General features: G+C 42.4%; 1 protein-coding gene across 2 annotated transcripts in view; it reads left to right on the top strand.

Moving 5' to 3' along the window:
• Positions 1-11,523: 11,523 nt before the first annotated feature.
• BMPR1A (bone morphogenetic protein receptor type 1A) overlaps positions 11,524-18,664 on the top strand; it is a 64,141-nt gene continuing 57,000 nt past the window's right edge. For both annotated transcript variants that reach the window (XM_033148802.1, XM_033148801.1), the window contains exon 1: positions 11,524-11,780. The gene's annotated coding sequence lies outside the window, so the exon portion shown is untranslated. The remainder of the gene's footprint in view (positions 11,781-18,664) is intronic.

Raw genomic sequence — 18,664 nt, 5'->3', positions numbered from 1 at the left:
GATATTTAAGCAGTTAGTATCAAGCAATTGTCTACTCAGAGGAGCATCCTAATCTGTGATCTAGGCATGGAAGGAGTATGTCAGTGTTAGTAAAATCTGAGTGCACAAAATGGTCATAATCTGAAGCCATTTACTACTTTGAAATCATCCCAGTGTTATACCCTCCAGTAAATAGATTTGGAATTGAAGGTTATAGTAACACATACTTAGCATTCATGAAAAGGGAAAGGGGAAATAATCATCTGGCTTTAAGGATGTTGACTATTGGACTATTTAGTATTTAAATAGCACCCCTTTTTAAGTAGTGTTTTATTATTTACTATATGTCAAAAAATGGGGGGACCTGCTTTATATTGCTCTCAAACACTATGCCTTTTTAAAAGAAATAAGTTATGAAATGCACTTTTAAGACCACTTTTGATTTTAGCAGGAGAATGTTTAGCACAGAGTTTCCCAAACTTGGGTCTCCAGCTGTTTTTGGACTACAATTCCCATCATCCCTGACCACTGGTCCTGCTAGCTAGGAATGATGGGAGTTGTAGTCCCAAAACAGCTGGCAACCCAAGTTTTGGGAAACCCTGGTTTAGCATATGCTTTACTATCTAGTTGAAATCAATTTGACTTAAAGGTGCTCAACTTTGGCAGGATCCTGCCCTGATTTTTCCCTTTCCCTTAGACTGGAGGACAAAGCACAAGGTTAATGTTTGTGTATGCAACATTTTGCCCCTTTTACTCAGTCTCTATGTTGGATAGTTAAGCATATCTGACCTCCAGAATATATCCAAGTACAGCACTTTAATTCTTATTGGTCTTGTCATTTTAGCAAGGACTGCAGAACTGTGTGGTTAATTATTCTTTTAAAAGAATCTCTAGCATTTTAGTCAAACTTTTTTTTAAAAAAAAAATATATATTATACGAGTCATGCTGGTTTTCTCTTTACATCTTATGAACCAGAGACAATTAGAATAGTTGGTGGCAGTGAAACTTTCTAAGATCTGAGAAGTCAACCACGCACAAAGAGGACTCAATTATCACAGTGCTCTTTTTTCCACTTCTCTGGCGGGCACTTTCTACCAATAAAATGACAGTGAGCCACATTTATTGCTTCACAACAGAATGACAAACCCTACAATAGATCTTGGGTTGACTGCACTGTGACAACTCTGTCATTAATCACTCAGTAGTTACTTAGGGCCCATTCTTAAGTTGCAGGGGGGTAGCATTGCTGTTGCTGCCCTGCAACTGGATCCCATGCTCTTCCAGTAACATTTGGATGACTAAAACCACAAGGGTGAGCATCTCTCACCTGCTCCACTGTTCCTAAGTGGTAGATGTATTTGCCCCCTTGTTTCCTGCCACAATCCTGCCATTATTTAAATACCCTATATTATATACGTCTCTGCCAGAAGTCTCTTCATGTTTAGGTGGTAGTTGTAGAGTGTGACCTTAAACACGTTTAACTTGGAAAGGGTTCCATTGATGCCGGTGGTTGCTCAGAGCCAGAGCAGGTGTTGCTGTGTTTACCTGCAGAAATAGCTACTTTCCACAGATGAGTAGTAGAATACAGGAGGGCACAAATGGGAGATTGTGGTTGCCTTTCTGCGACTAGAAAATCATTGCAGATAAGGGGACAAGATCTCCCATGGGGTTTTTTTTTTTTTCTTCCATGTTACGTGACTCATGCAAGTCAGCCATTTTCATTATCCATTTATCTTGTTCCTGTTTTATCTGTAAGCCAGGAAAATGTGGGGTATAAATAAATAATTCTCACATGCAAAGCCCTGAGCAGGCATGGTCAAACTTGGCCCTCCAGATGTTTTGGGACTACAATTCCCATCATCCCTGACCACCGGTCCTGTTAGTCAGTGTTCCCCAACCTTGGGCCTCCAGCTGTTTTTGGACTACAGCTCCCATCATCCCTAGCTAGCAAGGCCAATGGTCAGTGATGATGGGAGTTGTAGGCCAAAAACAGCTGGAGGCCCAAGGTTGGGGAACACTGCTCTTAGGGGTGATGGGTGTTGTAGTCCCAAAACATCTGGAGGGCCAAGTTTGGCCATGCCTGCCTGAAAGTAACATCTGCAGTGGCTCTTACTGCTCAGTAAAATGTATCTAGCATCAAAGAGTTAACTTTAAGTAGTATCTCACATATCTGCCCTGCCAAGACCACTCTTTTTAAGAAAAAGAATATGCATGTGTAATACCTCTGGGCTACAGTCAAGTAGAAAATTAACTACCGAGGGAAGGAAAACACTAGGCAGGTTCAGCTGTGCACCGTCTTTGTGACCTGTAACTATTACCTACTAAAATAATTTTGTTCCTATTTTGTTTCACTAGCAAGAGTGGTGATTATTTTTGCTTCTTTTATTCCTAGAAGTCAAATACTGTACCTGTGAATGACCAAATGGTGAAAGTTGCATTAAATCATTTTAGGGGATTTGATAAATTATATCAAATGATATTTAAGTAAACACTATAACTTTTATTTTTATTTTTCTAAAGTTGAAATTCACCAATATCTATTTAAAACTTTCTGGGTGCAATCCATGTCCTGTTGAATCACATGGCAAGCCTTCCATCTGGATTTGCATCCCCTTTGTAGTTGGTTTTTAATCTGTTTGCCTCAAGGACAATACATGTTGCATAAGTCATAGCCTTTCAGAAAAGCATTTCATGTAATTTACCATTGCATGCTAAAAAAAAAAAATCAAGTTTACAAAAATAAAACCAATGCACACAAGCAAATGGCACAGGTTTGGTCCTTCAGTGGTCAGTAGCTTGGATGAAATATTTATTTCAAAGCTCGCTCTGTATTCAGTAACATGCAAGCTGCAGCAGTAACTAAAAAATAGCATCTGCTGCTAGGTCACGTAATTTTAAATAGGAAGGCCTGCTAATAGGTGCTGATATTTTGTAAAAATGAAAGTTATTAGCATTTGCAGCTCAGTGATTTGGTCTCTGCAGCAATCACACTATTCATCTTGCTTTTTAAAAAATGTATGGAAATATTGATTTGACACCACAAGTGACCTTACTTTTACATATGGGTTTGGTTTTGATCACCTAGGGTTTTTTTATTTCAGATGTTCATTGTAATGTGTGATTTGTGAGGTGTGAGTGAATATACTTTGCATGGATTATATGTGCCAGCACAAATAAAATATTCTGCACCCTTCAAAGGAAAAAAGAAAAAGGACCCAATGCTGTGAAAATTCTTTCTCAACTTTATAGAGAATGAAAGAAAATTTATCAGCCAGGAATACTCTCACTAAAAAGCCATCTTCTGTTTTCAACTATTTTATGAAAAGTAGTTCTGAGATACATAGGTTCACACATAACATTACAACTTGGTTAACATTAACCGAAATGCTGAGGCATTTGGATTTTTTTGCCCCTTTTCATTCATGGCTGTGTAGCCTTTGGGTGCTTGACAGAAACGTATTTAAAGAGGAGGCCTGGGCTTGCCTGTAGCACTAAGCTATGGTTAGCATTAACTAAGATTTAGGAGCCAACTACAGTGGTACCTCTGGTTAAGTACTTAATTCGTTCCGGAGGTCCGTTCTTAACCTGAAGCTGTTCTTAACCTGAAGCACCACTTTAGCTAATGGGACCTCCCGCTGCCGCTGTGCCGCCAGAGCACGATTTCTGTTCTTATCCTGAAGCAAAGTTCTTAACCTGAAGCGTTATTTCTGGGTTAGTGGAGTTTGTAACCTGAAGCGTATGTAACCTGAAGCGTATGTAACCCGAGGTACCACTGTACAAACCTTGTTTAATGAGTGACTTTTACACATATTTAATAAGACATAGTTCAATTGCTGGACTGAGTTCACACATAACACTAATCTATGGTTTGTTAAACCATAGTTTAAAAAGCCATGGTTTACTGTTAATGTGTGAAGCAGGTAATATGCAAACTTTGGGCATTTCTTCCATTTCTCTTGCATTTTGCCTCCCATCCTGTAGCCCTTGCAAAATAAATAATTCAGAATTATTCAGAACCCTGGGTAGGAGAGGCTAAATGGATGGCGCCTATTAAAGAGTCACAGATTTGGTTGATGCATATGAATTATTCCAGACACAGAATCAGGGGTGGAGGAAATGTCATGGATATTATACACATGCCTACTTCCAAGTCATGTTATTTATTTTGTGAAAGCATTATAAATTGTTTAATTATTTTTTTAAATCTCTAAGCATTGTACAGTATAAAAAATAAAACAAAAGTGCAACCAGGAACCAATAAAATAGCAGTATAAAGGCATTTGAAAACAAAACGGGAATTTGTAGCAATTATTCCAAAGGCAGGCTACTCTAAGGGGCAAACTCCAAATTACGCACAAATGCATAATCGTAGCCCTTTTTGTAAGGAAAAGTAGCTTTGTGAGGCCATTTTGAGCAAAGAAGAGAGGGGGGAAGGAGTGTTTAACCCTTACCCCAGTTCCCATTCCATGGCTGCTTATCCCTGTGCCCCATCCCCAAAGTTCATGTTCCTGATGGCAATCCTAAGATTAGAGTTAAGCCTTTGTTCTTTCTAAAGTTCTGAAGTCCTAAAAGTAAACACCTTCTAGCAGAGGTGCACTTTGTAAATATGATCCAAATGGAAAAGAGCACAAAAATGTAAAACGCTAAGGGTCATAGTTGGTCTTCTGTTTCAGCCTCTCTTTTGTCATCACAGGATAATTTATTATAAATGGATTAATGGTGAAAGGCTCAGTAATAGCCCTTGGTAAGGAAATAGGAGCACTGTATGAGGATATCCTTTTTCCGCACCAGAGTGCCCAATACTTTCAATTTTATATACAGCGGAAGTAATTAATTGTAAGAGAAGCACAGCTGAGCTTCCTGTGGCTGCGTTTGCAACAGAAACTATTGTTTAAGGTTTTGGATCGTTGTGCTGTGATTTTTTTAAATCTTGAGCGCTTCATTTACAATACTTTAGCACTATTAATTCTGGGCATGTAAATGGGGAAAAGTGCAAGCAAGCATGCATGCACTAAAGCAAAGGGGTAAAATAAGTTTGATTCTTTGCTTTCGTGTTTTAAGGTAGTTGTTAACAGAGCAAATGCCACACTGATTTATTTGCCATAAAACTTAATTGATTGGAATATTTAAAAAAAAACTGTTGTGCAATTTTCCCTCCTGCTATTAAGCAATTATATCACTTTCTTCATATAGCTGGTAATAATTTATCCAACATGCAAACTGTAAAATGGACAAGTGGAGTGCTTAAAATGAGCAAGGCCTATAGGGCTGGAAATAAACTCAAGTGTTGGTTGGCAAGGAAATAGGTAAATAAAAGGAGAATTCTCTGGATGGCAAGATCCTAGTTTGCGGCAAGTACTCTTTGGTGAGAGAACCCCAGCAGAGATTTAAAATCACAAAAAATATGCTGCAAAGTAAAGAATGGAAATATAGGCTGGTAGATCTTCTAAATTCCTTCCAAAGTTTCCCACTTCCCTTAGCATAGACCACTCCTCTCAAGCTGATGGTGAATGACCCGGCTAAGCCCGGCAGGACAGTTTACTCTATGGCATTAACCCATTCATGCATTAATTAGACATAAACATTTTGGTTATATGAGGCGGGTTATCCTACACTCATTGCATCAACAAATTATTTCAGGTTTCAGTTGATAGCATTTAGAATTAGAAAAAAAAGATACCAGTAAGCAGTTAACTGTGCAATCCTAAGCATGTTTTCTTAGACTGAAGTACCACCGCTGCCTTCAACGGGGCCCGTTTTTAAAAAGTATTCGATAGTTAAGCAAAAACACTTCTTCATGAAGAAATAAGAGGTTTGTGGGATCAGTCAAACTGGGGCAACCATTGGTTTACAAAAGAACAACACAGCACTCCACATCACGGTTTATAACTGAACTTGTTTAAATACACACCACACGTTAGCTGCTCTCTCCCCCCCCCCCACCTCCACCCATCAAATATTCCACCATTTGAGGCAGTTCATAGGAAAAGACTTTTCACATTACTGTCTGGGAGAGATAACACAGACTTCCCATTCTATTGTTTAAATCTGTTATACATATTAAAACGGAATGTAAAAAATGCAAAACCCTTAATCTAAAGTTGGCATTTTCTGTTACAGAAAGTACCAGACTTGCAACAGGGAAGTCTGGAATCTGAGTTAACCTCCACCGTGCTTCACTAAGTGACCTTGGACAAGTCTCTTTCAGTCATTCTCTCTCTCTCCCCCCCCCCCATAAACAAAATGGAAATAAAATAATCATTGCCTTCACTCTGCTGCATGCATGCTTTTACTTTCTTGTACTTGGATTTCAGGACTGGTTTACACATTACAATTTTCCTGAAGTCGGTGTATTTATGGAAAACATTATCTTGACTGGTGTAACTGCACCTTTAAATACATATATACTTGCACCCCACTTTGTATACTAACTATAAGGTTACCAGATTTTTTTCAATGAATCCGGGGACACTTTTCAACTTCAATGGATTTCCTATGGGGACTTATTTGTAAATCCGGGGACTGTCCCCGGGAAACGGGGACGTCTGGTAACCTTATATTAACACAAGTTTCTAATTTTTTGCTTCCAATTTCCCCCCCATCTCGGTCCCTGCTCCTGCCCACCTAGCAGTTTGAAAGCACGTCAGAGTGCAAGTAGATAAATAGGTACCGCTCCGGCGGGAAGGTAAATGGCGTTTCCGTGCACTGCTCTGGTTCACCAGAAGCAGCTTAGTCATGCTGGCCACATGACCCGGAAGCTGTACGCCGGCTCCCTCGGCCAGTAAAGCGAGATGAGCGCCGCAACCCCAGAGTCGGACACGACTGGACCTAATGGTCAGGGGTCCCTTTACCTTTTTATGTAAGAAAGCTGTAATGTGTAAAGCAACCACTCAATGATACCAGCAATGCAGGGAGGAAAAAATGGCCAGTCACAAAGTTCCCTCATTCCCTAGCTAAGATTCATACTGAAACATTATTCTGTGTTAATTAGTACTAGCTGATGTGTGAAATGGGGATCCGGTAGAAATGGTGCCATGCAAGAGTGTGAGCTGTGAGCCATAAAGACATGAATTTAAGTCTCTTCTCAGTCGTGAACTCTCAGCAATCACCCACCACCCGGTCTGCAACATGGGGCGATATGGACTTTCTTACAGTGTGTTATTAATTAATTTATTGTTTTTAGCTATTTATTTAAAACATCCTTGCCCTGTATTTTGGTACAGGTACCGTAATTGATTCTGCAGGCTGCTTGCAGTATTAGATACTGCAAGCAGCCTAGAGAATCAATTACCAAAATACATATTTATATACATACCAAAATACATACCAATAATACATCGTAAAAGAATTGCAAACAGAATAAAATGAATAGAACTGTAGGGGGTTGCTGAGAACACAGCATGTATGAAGTGTTTCAAACACTCTTGTATTGAGAGTACTGTACTGCTCTCAAGGCCAAAGCTATCATCTCCCCAGCTGAAGCAGCAGCTCTTCATTCTGGATGCTAGCTTACAATATTGGATTGGACCGCTGACAATATACGCCAGTGTTTCCCACAGAATTCTGTTGGAGGCCAGCTGCCAATTTTAAGTGCCTCGAGCATTTATTCCCAATCAGGCACCCTTTAGAAATTGCTTGACTAAAGAGGGCACTCTGCCATGAGAAAGTGCCACTATGTCCTGAACAACAATCTTCTAGCCAGTTGCAAAGGAGAAGAGAAAGCATGTTAGCACAACCTAAGAGTTCTCCTACAGTACATTTCACAGACAATGCAACTCGCTTTCACATTTGCTGCCAGACCGCAACTACACTTTCTAATGCTGTCTGCAGCATACCCACATGAGGCTTGTCAATACACACACACACACACAAAGTATATGTATATATATAATGTGGTAGGGGAACAAACGATGTGAAATTAGTGTTTCAATGGACATTATCAAACCAGGGAGAACTGAAATAATAAAAATAAAATTAATGTACTTTATAGAACTGTCATGGTTTGAAAGAACTCTTTTATAATAAAATAGCATTCCTAAACATAAAGGTCACTCAATTACCTAAATTCACTCTGCTTTATTATTCCTCCTCCTCCTCCTCCCTTTAAAAAACAAAAAACAAATCTCACCTCTATCCAATGCAACAGGAATTGTTCTTTGTCTTTCATTGACCTGCCACCTTAGCACTACAAACACACCTGGTTTACTTTGAAGATACAGAAGATCCCTTCAGCATACTATCTCAGCTCAGGATAATCTGAACAACTCTTCCACACCCACCCACACTAAGAGGTCTGTGCCTCTAAACTGCCCCAGAACGCAGAATGCACTCTGGAAACCTTAAAACTGCTAAATAGGATTACTGTAAAACTTGCAAAGGATGAAACTAGTCTGGCAGCAAAGATGCTTCTCAGCTGCAAAATGGCACCACCGGGGCTGGTATTTGCAGAGGAGAAGTTTAACACTTAGCACTTCCCACGCCTAGAATTTTGGGGCACGCTTTTAGGGACACCCACTGTGGTTGGGGGGGAGAACTGCGGGGGGGGGGGAGAGCAGTAGGAGGGGAAAGGATCGCACATTGCCATCACGACATCTGTTAAAGTTGGCCAGTGGAGTGGGAGGAGATACATATCTGGCCCATTGAGCCAAAAAGCTTTCCCACTCTAGATTGCACACACACACACACACACATACGGCTGATGCCAGGTTTGAAGGGAAGAAGTGCAAAGTATCCTATGGTAGGCCCATTCATCTGTTGTTGAGCTTACCTGTCAGGGGTGGGTGACTGGCTGGTGACATTCCAAGTAGTTGGGCATAAGGCAAGTTGCAAGTTGGCCACAATGTTTGAAGAAAAAGCAGGCGCAGTGGGAGAAGACTTAATTTATTACTTACCGGTATATACTACTTAATCATCAAACCCCCTAAGCGGCTTACATAAAATATACATTAAAATGGTAATATATGGTAAATGCAAACCAGAAATGGGTCTCATGGATGCAAGCTTTGCTGCTAATGATAAATGTTTGTCCTACACAAGTTAGTCCAGTAAGATAGGGTTAATCAAACCCTGGGGTAATGAGTTTTCTTATAATGAGATCAACATTATTTCATAAGTATAACAAAAGAGGGGGTGGGAAATAACAACACGTAAATGTTTTGCTTGACATCACTGACAACCCATGGCCCAGGAATCCACTGCATATTTTAAAAGATCCTTGGCTCCTAAGAATATTTCATGGCACTCGTTATTGACCAATAAACCTTTAATAATGTGGGGTCTTGCATATCTCAGAGATTTTTGTATCATCCTCACTGATCAAATTTGAGATCCACTGTACCAACCTAGCAGCAACAGATGGAACATCAATGGTGCTTTAAAATACAATTTTGGTGGCTCGTCTCTTAAGTCTTGTGACAGCAATTTCTAGGTTCAACTATGGGCTGCGTGAAGAATCTCCCACCATTCAACTTCATTGGACAATCCAGGCCTTATTCCAGGATCTCACAGTTCACTTTTCTTCACACCGTGCAGCGTTTTTCTATGCCTCTGGCCAAGCTTTGTCCTCCCTTTCAAGGGTGCCAACTTGAATAAAATAGGAGTGGGGGAGGTGGAAGTCAGCCCTGCCTTGCAAAATTGATCACAAGATGCGGTGCACACACAGTATTTGAATGGCAATGCCCATTAACATTGTGGGGGCCTGGCCACCTCAAATATTTCATTGGGGGTGGGTGGGCTGAAGAAGCCAACTCGGCCCCTAGGAGTTAGCTCCTAGGCTCTCTCTTTTATTTCCTGTTTTTTTCCGAGCTGAAAGGGCCAGAACAACCTTCCTTCCTTTGCAGGGGAATTAACTTGCTTCCCTCATTTTGGGTTGCTTTCTGCACTTCTTCCGGCTTCACAAATCCCTTTTGAGGTGTGACCGGAACTGCACACGCACACACAAAGCATTATCTGTCAGTTGTGGAAGTGTCTATACAGGGTGGGACAGGCCAGCTGGGATAGCTTGGTCTGTAGAGCATGAGACTCTTATTAATCTCAGGATTGTGGATCTTAAGCACCACATGGGGCCAAATGATTCCTGCATTGCAGGGGGTTGGACTAGATGACCCTGGGGTGACCCCTTCCAAACTCTACAATCCTGTATGCGTACAGGTGTGTTGGCAGCACCTTGCAAACAAGGTGGAAGGGCAGCATTCGCATTCACAACTCTCATAGGAAGCGCGACTTCAACAAATGGCGGCAGACATGCTCTGTCAACGCTTTCTGCATCCTGTAATACCAAGTTGGGCTGGGGGGCGGATTTTGGACTGAATCACATCAGGGAGACTCAGGGCCGGATTTAGGTTTGATGAGGTCCTAAGCTACTGAAGGTAAAAGGGCCCTTTATAGGTCCAGCTCTCCTTTGTCAACAACAATTTGTTGATGTTTTTTGTGTTCAATATATGCTATATGGCAATTTATGGACCTAATAGGTATCTAAAGCTTTTGCACATTGCCATGCCACCAGTCCATTCAGAAGGACCCTATATATAGAAATGAGCAAACCAATGATATTTTAGGGAGCAGGTGGGGCCCATTACTTACATCATAGGAGTCTACACAACACAAAACACAGTTGCTGTATGTAGGTTTTATTTAATTTGTTTTTTTTTATCTTATATTTTGGAAATGTACATCCAGGTTTTTTCCCCTTTAAACTTTTTTGGGGGCCCCAAGAGAGTGGGGCCCTAAGCTATAGCTTGTTTAGCTTATACGTAAATCCGGCACTCCCTCTAGTCTCCACGTATCAGGTAGGTGAGGAGATTTGGTGCAGTAAGGAAACACGTCCCTGCCCCCGTCGAGGTTTTCCAGGGAATGGAGATGGCGGAGGAATGTTCCCTTGCCCCCCCCCTTCTCCATAGCGCCTCGGGCCCTTCGGCAATCTCCGCCACGCGTTCGGGCGCTCCTTCGGGAGGAGGGGAGGGGAGGGGAGATGCCGAGCGTCGCAGAACGAGCCCAGGTTGCTGCCCGTACTAGGCAAGGAAAAGAAGTAACAACACGGCGTCGGCGGGCGGCGTCGAACTAAGGCCGGTCTTATTCGGCGGGTTTCCGTCGAGGAAACGCGAGGAGAGAACAGGAGCCAGAAAGAGACACGCACACTGCGACACCTCGACGGTGCCTGCCTGCGAGGAGAAAGAGCGCGCGGCGGCGGCGGCGGCGCCCGTCTCCTCTCCCCCCCCTCCCACACCTCCTTTTTTTATTCCCTTGCGCGCGAGCGTGCGCGCCCCCCCTCCTCGGCCTCCTATTGGACGCTCCGCCGCCTCTCTTCTCTCCTCCCCGCCTCCCGTTCCGTGGCGGCTGCTGCTGCTGGCTGGAGCTGCTTTCAGAGGCAGCGGCCGTGATTGGAATAATCCGGGCGCTCGCTCGCTCCCGAGAAGCCCCATCGTCGTCTTCGTTCACCCCTCTGCCCAATTATATATATATATATATATATCTCGCGCGCGAGCGCCTAGGGCACTCTCATGCGCACGCGCGCGGGTCTGAGGGGAACGGCCGGCCCGGGCGTCGAGTGAGCGGGAGGCGAGAGAGGCCTGCGCGCCTTGTGTGTTGTGGGGCAGCCCAGCCACCCTCTCGGCTCCCCGCCTCCCGCCGTCTATCCCACAGCCGCGTCGCAAGGCCGAAGCGGCGGTGAGGAGGAGGAGGAGGGCGCCTTCTCCCCTCCCCAAACGACGACCCTCTTTACCCGCCTCTCAAGCTCAGCCCGCTCCGGTGGGGGGCAGAAAGGAAACCCCTTGGCAAGGAGGATGACGGGCCCCCGACGCGGGTGAGTAAATGGCGGCGGGGGAAGGTGTGGAGTCCGCAGGCAGGCAGGCAGGCCTCCCTCGGGTTTCGCCCTCCCGCCTCCTCGTCTGAAAGGGGAGACGTGTGGACGTCAGTGTAATAGTGTGTTCCCCCCTCCCCCCGTCGCACCCCCCAACCGGTGCAGAGGAGGCCTGGCCGGTGGCCCTGAGGGAAAGCCTGCCCTCCCCTCCCCGTCTTGAATTTAATATTAATACATTTTTATTTATGCCCCCACCCATCTGACTGGGTTGCCCCAGCCACTCGCATAATAAAAGGTTAAAACTTAAGAAAGGCTTCCCTAAAGCGGGTGGTATGCACGCTCCTTCGGGACTGAGTCCCGTTCAGCTCGGTGGGATTCACTCCGGATTAAGTATAGGATCGGGCTGCTGAAGAGAAGCGAAGTAAGGGAGAATCGGCGCCTCTAATTCCACCCCCCCCCCAAGCGGCCCGCTGTGTCTCACTACATAACTTTTTAAAAAATAAGTCCCAGGTTTAACTAATTAAATAATTCGGCCCCAGCTGTTTGCTAGCCATGGAATTGGCCAATTAACAATAGGTCGTTTCCATTGCTGCTGCTCTTCTCTTTTTTGCATGCTACCATTTGTAGAAGGGTGTCTTTTTTTTTTTTTTTTTTTTTTGAGGGTCCTGGGATTGGTCGTTTGCTAGGAGCCTTTTGGCGCTTTTAAGTTGCCCTTTCTCACCTTTCCGTTTCTGATCCTGGTGTAAGTTTTTGCACTTGGTTGTCTTCCTGTAGTGAGTGGTGCTACTTATGTAGGGGAGAGGCCCTTCATTTGTAGTGTTGCTTTTTAATTAACAGAATTATTTAATATCCTTTCTACTGCAGCCACCAAAATAAGCAATAAATATTAAAGGATTTGATAGTCGTCATAATGAGAAGCGTTAATCAAGCTCCAGTAGTGTGGTGTGTGCTACTTTTCTGCAGTGTATTCATTTAACCCAGTTGCAGTTGCTTCTTGGCACATTTGACTTGGTTGGAAATAAGATCAGTGGGCCTTGGTTCCAAGCAGTGGACTGCCAGTTTTTGAAAAACAAAATTTTTATAAAATGTAAAGTATAAATCTACTAAAATGAGTGCAGCAGCGCAGTCGTGGCTATGTCTACTCAGAAGTCCTATTGAATTCAGTAGGGCTTACTTGCAGTATTGCAACCTCAGTGTCTCTGGGCATTTTGGGTTTTGGTGTTTGAATGTGGTGGTTGGAGCACCTGTTTTGTTCAGTCGCATATCCAGGAATAAATTAGCTTTAATGAGGCAAGGCATTCATTTGTGATCAGCTGGGGTTTTTTGTGTGGTGAAAATTGTTACATCTGGTTTGATAAATCCAGTATGATGTTGTATTCATTGGTTCTGTATAAGGTAAAAAAAATAAAAGAAATGGGGTGGTACAGTTCTATAAAATGAAAGTTGTATGATACAAGAAAATACTGTAGTTTATAATAGACAGCTATTGTAGCTAAATGTTTCACAAGCATGTTCTAAATCATTGGCTAGCCAATCTGCAACATGGGTTCCAAAAGTGGTTCAGGAAGTGGGATGTTAAGGTGTACTTTGGGTCCTTTTGCCCAGTTTTGGCGTTTCTGTGCACTTCTGCCTAGCACTCACTCTCCAGACAAGAGGTGGAAAGTCCACCAAGTGTACTTGTTGGTTGGTTGGCCACCACTGTGATAAATTCACTGTAGCGTTTTCTTTTTACATTTTTTGTCACAACAATTCATGTGAATTAGAACTCTCCAGTTAGTTATGTTTATGAGAGTTTAACAGGTGTATTTTCTATTCCATATACATGACTTGCAGATGCCTTGAACTGGCACCACACCAGAAGTCCTGATCCTAGTTCTCTGTTATGTAGGATTTAAAAATCAATGTGAAGTTAACAGAGAAGACAATTGCATTTATTAAGTTTGGGTCCCGCAGTTCTTGAAATACAGTATACGGTACTCCTCCAAGCTCAAAACAAATTGGTGCAAAAAACACCAAACTAAATCCACACAGTGGATTCAGTTGTTTGAATGCTAGATCAATATTGTATATTTTTGTGATTTATTCACATTTAGACTGTAATGCACAAATCTATTAAAAGCATTCAAACCAATTACACTCCTTCACAATAGACTTGGATGTGCCCAGTTAATTTGAATCTAGTTTGCCTCCAAGTAAGTAAATTAGAGTTATACTATATATGCCTAATAGTTTAAAGACTGCAGCTTGGTTCCTTGAAGTTAAATAAGGTGTTGAGGGTTATTGTTCTATCTTTCATGCATCTAGCAACTACGGTATGTTCAAATATTTGAACTGTGTAAATACTACATCACAACTGTGTATCTTTTCCTTCATGAGAGTCTTTGTATTCATCTGATATATAAAAGTGCACCTAGTTGCCTTTGCCTAAGGCTTGGTTTTGATACATGTTGTTTCTTGTATGTGAAGGCATGTTGTTCAGATGGCCAATACATATCATTAATTTTTGAACAGCAGTTTTGTGAATCAGTTCTTGAGAACCACTGTGAATCCCAAATTCTAATAATAAACTCACTTCTCTTAAGTGTGGGTCCTTTAGGTAGGCAAAACAGCACCCATCTGTTTACAAGAGGAAGGTAGCAGCAGGATTCCAGGGGTGGAGAGGAGCCTTTGCTCAAATGGGCCTAGGAAGAAACCCCCAAAATAGCCCAATGAGGACTATTCAGTGGCTATTCAGTGCTGGCTAACAGGGGTGGTTATGAAGAAATGAAATAGAGTATTCTGGGACAATTGTTGTTTGGCTCAAATCCTGAACAGGAGTACCCCTATGCTGAAACATTTTGCTGCAGGTCCTTAGTTTCAGTCTTAATCTTACGATCACAAAACTAGTGTTCTTACATTAAAAAGATACTGTAGAAAATGAAGCTTTCTTACTGCAGAATGTTAGCTTCTTGGCAATAACTTTCAAACGCACAAAGTTTTTTAAGGTATAGTTCAGGCTTCCTCAAACTCGGCCCTCCAGATGTTTTGGGACTACAATTCCCATTATCTCTGACCACTAGTCCTGCTAGCTAGGGATCATGGGAGTTGTAGGCCAAAAACATCTGGAGGACCGAGTATAAAAGCCTGGTATAGTTATTGAAAGTTCTGAAGAAGCTGGATGTGAGGGAGATCTGGCTGCGACATCTGTCAGCCCATTGATTGCCAGGGTTGAAAGTTCTGAAGAAGCAGTGGAATGAGATCTTAAAGGCTAAACATGTTTTCTGATGGAATGTTCTGTCTAGCATTGTTTTGGGCTTAAATTGTGCGTTCTGAAGTTGCAACTCTTCTGATAAAGCTCCCTCTGAAGCAGGATAAAAGTTAGGCTGAAAGTGTGTGTGAGAGAGATTAAATGTATTTTCATCATAACAAAAAGAAGATGTAAGGGGGTATGTTTTTGAAGGCCATCCTCAAGACTATTTAGTTTGCAGGTCAATGGGTTTTAAGTAGAAGAAAGATATATTCAATATATAATTGGTAAAATTTGGTAAGCTTTGGAGCAAGTTGCCTGCTGCAATGTAACTTTGTTTCAGAAATGTAACTTTATTCTAAACAAATTCACTGAACTTGGTGGTTTTTTGTTTTTTAAAGTTCCATGATTTCAGTTGGGCTACTTGGAATACTGTACTTCATGAGTAAGAAATGTTGTTTATAGTTCATTCCTACCCATATTTACTCAGAAGAAAGTCCCAGTGTGTTTAATAGAGCTTAGGTAAAGGTAAAGAGACTCCTGACCATTAGGTCCAGTTGTGTCCGACTCTGGGGTTGCGGCACTCATCTCGTGTTACTGGCTGAAGGAGCCGGTGTACAGCTTCCGGGTCATGTGGCCAGCATGATTAAGCCGCTTCTGGCAAACCAGAGCAGCGCACGGAAACGCCGTTTACCTTCCCGCCGGAGCGGTACCTATTTATCTACTTGCACTTTGATGTGCTTTTGAACTGCTAGGTTGGCAGGAGCAGAGACCGAACAACGGGAGCTCACCCCGTCGCGGGGATTCGAACTGCTGACCTTCTGATCGACAAGCCCTAGGCTCTGTGGTTTAACCCACAGCGCCTTACTAGGGAGTAATAGAGCTTACTCCCTAGTAAATATGACTAGCTAACACACATCCCAGATAATAACTGTCATTGAACTTTGAGGACCCAATTTTCACATAGACACGTGTAGGATTGTGCTGTTATTTCTCTCATGTAATATGTATATTAATTAGCAGTTCAAATCTACAATGAAAAGAAGTGTGTATATAAATATTTGCCCACTGATGTTCTTAAATTTGAAGGTAATGAAAGTTGATCCATTAAAATCTATTACAACCTGCCACTTTTTCTTATCTCAGGCAGGTAGCAACGGTCCTCAGGTAAGTAAATTTCTCTAGGGGATACTCCATGTGGGCAACCCCCCCACATACAATCTAGGTACCTATCTTCGCTGTTTAAAGCCATGAGAGAAAGCATAGATAGTCCAGTGATTACTGGTCTTGAAACATTACCTTTATGCCACATGCGAGCAACCCATGAGGTACATATGACCCTCAGAGTTCTTCTGTGCAGTACCCATGGGTGTCCCAAGATGCCACTAAAATCCCACATTCCTCATCACTGCATTTCATTACTTGCATTCATTGAGGTGAGTTTGAGGTGCATAGGGAGTGAGGCATGTGCATGCTGCCCTACCCATCAGTATTGTGCTTCTCTCATACTGCTTTCTGAAAGGCCCTGGGCTAAGTAGCTGCACAATTCGGGAGAGGGCTTTTGCAAGCAAGCTAAGGCTCTACTTTTTTCGTAGCCTTGCTCATAGTTCAGAGCCACACTGCAAGCTGGGCTAGTCCACCTCTTTGATTTCCCCTTGTTGTTGCCTTGCAGATCCCACCCAAATGGGAAAGGTTTGGCAGAGGGACTTGGTGCTCCTGATTTTTGTGTATGTGCATATATTGGATTCTATACTCTTAATGTTTGTAGCTTCGAAGAAGAATAACACCTCTTCCCCTCCTCCTAGTTCCTGCTTCTGTTAGTAGCCTACAAGATGCCGTAGTGCAGAGAAGTTTGAGCTTTGAGATGCACCAATTGATGGGGTGGGTAGGTGTCTGTGAACAAGCATTGTGTACAGTATATTAAATATTATTAACTATATTGTGAACACTTTAATTTACGGTATGGATATTTAATTCAGCGTGTGGTTCCTGGGCTCTGTGTTGAGGTATTATTTAATCTCATTTGGTCTGAGAGATTGTACCACCGTGACATGGATGGCAGAAAAGAGGTGTCTCCACCCACCATCAATATTTGGCTCCCAACCATTTCCCCCTGTTGAATGTGCCTCTTAATGCTGAAAAGTTTGCCCTCACCTGCCCTATGGGTTGCAGGAACAAAAAGAATGGATAATTAAGAAAAAGAGCTGTGTTGGTAGGGATGACAGATGCACTATACTACAGAGAGAAAAGAGAGCATGAATGGTATGGGGGGGAGGGAAAGCTATTGGTGAAGTATTCAAAGAAGTGGTAGCACAGAGCAAAAAGGGTTTAATAGAATAGGCTAAAAAGAAATCACTGAGTTAAAACAACAAGTGGCCCCTGCACAAAGTGTGAAGATTTGCTCCCAGGTAGTGTAGAGAACTGGCATTGGACATGTCTTCATATTTCCTTGTGATAGCTCATTTTCAACTCCTGCGTTTTGTTTTGTTTTTCTTCTTTTCTTTTGCAAGTAGACCAGTGGTGTCCAAACTTTTTTCAAAGAGGGCCAGATTGGATGAAGTGAAGGGCCATGAGGGCCGACCAAAGTGGTTGGTTTTTTTTTTAGGATTGAAGTTGTGGAGTTTTTTTTTAGGATTTTACCCCAGGAAATAAACTGCCACAGGGGTTGGATTTAACTGACCAGCGGGCCAGATTAGGCCCCCAAAACAGACTTTGGACATGCCTGAAGTAGACTGTTGCAGCGTGTTGTTGCCTACACACCTAGTATGAAGGGGAGGAAGTTATTTACCACCTGTATGCCATGGATGCTGTCAGTAGTGCTACTTTCTAGAAAAGAGGTGCCAGAACTTACCATGAATGTCTCCCTTGTTCTCTTATAATGGCAATGGCACCCACCTGAGAGGTTCCAGAACTGAGTTCCAACAAGTTCCAGCTGCAAACAAGACCTGGCTGTCAGGTAGATCCCTGGACACTTAGACAGTATGTTCCAGACAGAACTGCTCATTGGAAGGGTGCTGCAAGGTTGCTAAAGAATCACATTTTTACCAGCCACGGTATATAGTAATTGCATTATACCTGAGATACAAGCACTTCCCTGAGGGAAAACATTTGACTTCCTTGCAACACATGAGCAACAACTGAACAGTTGTTGCGTTATAAACAGATGGCCTGGAAAAATTCCAAAGTGATGTTTGCAGTGTGCACTAGGGATTCTGGGATACATATCTGGGAATGCATACTTGTTTGAACTTCACATTTACCGTTGTTCACAGCACTGAAATTAGATTATCTAAAACCTAGGAAACCAGGGTGAGCACACACCAGTTTGAAAATTAGTAATCACTAAGAAAGCAAACTGAAGTATTAATAGTGAGTGGCAAACGGGTCAAAGGCAAGGTTGAATTCTTGATTTTAAAAAATAGTTTTGTAAGTTCAAAATGTAGATATCTTGCTTAATTATTCTTGACTGGTAATCTTGAATCTTGTGTGAGTCACATCTGTTTAACCTAACAAGCCTGCTGAAGTTACTAGCTCACAAAGCAATTACTAACCCATCTACCTACATATACCTGTATTTGGCCTAAAATTAAAATTAAAAGAAGCAGTCTTTGTAGTTGCTTAGAGACAATTCTAGTTGCTTAGAGACAATTCTTATTTGCAG

This window comes from Lacerta agilis, chromosome 5, assembly GCF_009819535.1.
Source record: "Lacerta agilis isolate rLacAgi1 chromosome 5, rLacAgi1.pri, whole genome shotgun sequence".
Taxonomy (NCBI): Eukaryota; Metazoa; Chordata; class Lepidosauria; order Squamata; family Lacertidae; genus Lacerta; species Lacerta agilis.
Note: the sequence above shows the minus strand (reverse complement) of the source record. Positions and strands in the feature narration are given on the sequence as shown.